Source organism: Periplaneta americana, chromosome 2, assembly GCF_040183065.1.
Source record: "Periplaneta americana isolate PAMFEO1 chromosome 2, P.americana_PAMFEO1_priV1, whole genome shotgun sequence".
In the NCBI taxonomy this organism is placed as follows: Eukaryota; Metazoa; Arthropoda; class Insecta; order Blattodea; family Blattidae; genus Periplaneta; species Periplaneta americana.
The window spans coordinates 7,445,381-7,448,472 of record NC_091118.1 but is presented as its reverse complement, the minus strand read 5'-3'; the positions used below and the strand labels follow the sequence as shown (position 1 = coordinate 7,448,472).

At 40.4% G+C, this 3,092-nt stretch overlaps 1 non-coding gene across 1 annotated transcript; it reads left to right on the top strand.

Moving 5' to 3' along the window:
* The first annotated feature begins 235 nt into the window (after positions 1-235).
* Positions 236-303, top strand: TRNAC-ACA (transfer RNA cysteine (anticodon ACA)). The gene has a single exon. It is a non-coding gene; the product is annotated as a tRNA-Cys (tRNA).
* The last annotated feature ends 2,789 nt before the right edge of the window (positions 304-3,092 follow it).

Sequence of the window (3,092 nt, the reverse complement as noted above, 5' to 3'; positions counted from 1 at the left end):
TGTAAAGTTGATCTGAATAATTTCGAGGGAAAAATTGTTCCGGAGCCGGTATCGAATTCAGGGCGTTATACCTGAAATCTTGATTTGCATAATACACGTCACTGTTCGTTAACAGAAAACCACAATTTAAGTCACACGGAGTTAGTGTGCACTCGAAGTTGGTTGCTTGACGGTTGTCAGCCCACTTTGAGGTCTGTGGATATAGAGGAAAAATTGGATCGGTGTCGGTTAGAGTTCCCGGGTAGCTCAGTGGTAGAGCGTTGGTACAACCAAAGGTCCCGGGTTCGATACCCGGCTCCGGAACAATTTTTCCCTCGAAATTATTCAGATCAACTTTACAGGGAGTTATACCTGAAATCTTGATTTGCAAAATACACGTCACTGTTCGTTAACAGAAAACCACAATTTAAGTCACACGAAGTTGGTTGCTTGACGGTTGTCAGCCTACTTTGAGGTCTGTGGATATAGAGGGAAAAATTGGATCGGTGTCGGTTAGAGTTCCCGGGTAGCTCAGTGGTAGAGCGTTGGTACGTTAAACCAAAGGTCCCGGGTTCGATACCCGGCTCCGGAACAATTTTTACCTCGAAATTATTCTTGTCTTTAAGTTTCATGATAATTTCAGCGTGTTCTTCTCTTTCATATTTATCATATTCAGTTGCATGGAATGAATAATGTCTCTGTAGATTGAATGTTTTCACATATATTGTATTCCCTTGGTTTACACTAAACATTTTGCTACTGCTCCACAATCCATAAAGAGGAACAACTCTTCCCAAAGAGAAACAAATTTTGCTGCAGTAGATGGTCTCTGAGGTGCACTACTCGTTGAAGCCATGATTCTACACTGCACACACTACTATAAATCCAACCAGAGCTAGTATCTCTGACAGTGCAAGACCCGTCACAGCTCTGAGCTCTGCTCTAATTCTCCGAGAGTGAAAGCATGTTCCGACGTCACATCTCGGCCAGTTGGAAATGATATAATCCTGTTTTTGACGTCTAAAGAGTACAAAGTGTTCCTTCTAAGAGAAGTCGGTTTGTACAAATTCATCGAGGCGAGATTCGAAGAACATCCGCTTAATATTGGGACATTTTATTTTATTTAATTTCTTCCTGTAACCACTACAACCTAGTTCGATTAATTAAAATGTGTCTTAGTCCGTATAGGCCAGTTCCTATCTGATGCTTTTCCAATTCACTGCGGGCTAAAGCAGGGAGATGCACTATCACCTTTACTTTTTAACTTTGCTCTAGAGTATGCCATTAGGAAAGTTCAGGATAACAGGCAGGGTTTGGAATTGAATGGGTTACATCAGCTGCTTGTCTATGCGGATGACGTGAATATGTTAGGAGAAAATCCACAAACGATTAGGGAAAACGCGGAAATTCTACTTGAGGCAAGTAAAGAGATAGGTTAGGAAGTAAATCCCGAACTGACTAAGTATATGATTATGTCTCGTGATCAGAATATTGTACGAAATGGAACTATAAAAGTTGGAGATTTATCCTTCGAAGAGGTGGAAAAATTCAAATATCTTAGAGCAACAGTAACAAATGTAAATGACACTCGGGAGGAAATTAAACGCAGAATAAATATGGGAAATGCGTGTTATTATTCGGTTGAGAAGCTTTTGTCATCTAGTCTTCTGTCAACAAATCTGAAAGTTAGAATTTATAAAACAGTTATATTGCCGGTTGTTTGTATGGCTGTGAAACTTGGACTCTCACTTTGAGAGAGGAACAGAGATTGAGGGTTTTTGAGAATAAGGTGCTTAGGAAAATATTTGGGGCTAAGAGGGATGAAGTTACAGGAGAATGTAGAAAGTTACACAACGCAGAACTGCACGCATTGTATTCTTCACCTGACATAATTAGGAACATTAAATCCAGACGTTTGAGATGGGCAGGGCATGTAGCACGTATGGGCAAATCCAAAAATGCATATAGAGTGTTAGTTGGGATGCCAGAGGGGAAAAGACCTTTGGGGAGGCCGAGACGTAGATGGGAGGATAATATTAAAATGGATTTGAGGGAGGTGGGATATGATGGTAGAGACTGGATTAATCTTGCTCAGGATAGGGACCAATGGCGAGCTTATGTGAGGGCGGCAATGAACCTCCGGGTTCCTTAAAAGCCAGTAAGTAAGTAAGTAAGTAAGTAAGTAAGTAAGTAAGTAAGTAAGTAACCGCTACAGGTTGCCATCAACAAAGAGTAATCTAGCAACATGAGCTGATTAAATCTTTCCTTTAGCTTCCTATGGGTGCATTTTGCAAGTGGAGCAGCTTGCACCAGATGTCCAAAGGACACTGAAGAAGACTCGTATGGACGGCCCATGTAAAAGCTGGCAACACATGGCTCGGTATCTTTGAAGGCCACGGTGACGTAATGTTCTTTTTTATTTTCGTAGGGTATTTTACGACGCTTTATCAACATCTTAGGTTATTTAGCGTCTGAATGAGATGAAGGTGATAATGCCGGTGAAATGAGTCCGGGGTCCAGCACCGAAAGTTACCCAGCATTTGCTCAAATTGGGTTGAGGGAAAACCCCGGAAAAAACCTCAACCAGAAGTGACGTAATGTATTTGGTATATATTTATAACCACAAATACAACATAACACGTGTATAAAAACTATCATGCAATAGTTGCAATGAGTTCTACAACGGACATACTGAAAGATCATTTCAAACACGTTACAAGGAACATATCACAGCCATAACCAAACAACAGAAAACAACCTACGCAGTACAGATGAGAAATTCCAACCATAACTACAGCAACATAGACACTGACATGAAAACATTACACATCCAGCCAAAAAATCACAAACTTGACACTGTAGAACAATATGCAATTTACAAACACACAAAAAACACACCTACAACACATCCTGAACACTCGACTGAATTTCAAAAAGAGACACCTTTCTCGACACAATCATGAACACACTCCACCACAAGAAACTAGAAGACAGCGCTGGAACACAATAGGCTTCAGAGAATGACTGAAAGCAAGTCGAAACTAATCAGAGAGGTAATTTCCTATCAGAATTCATAATATTAACACAGTGAAGCGGTTATTACTTGTTAAATG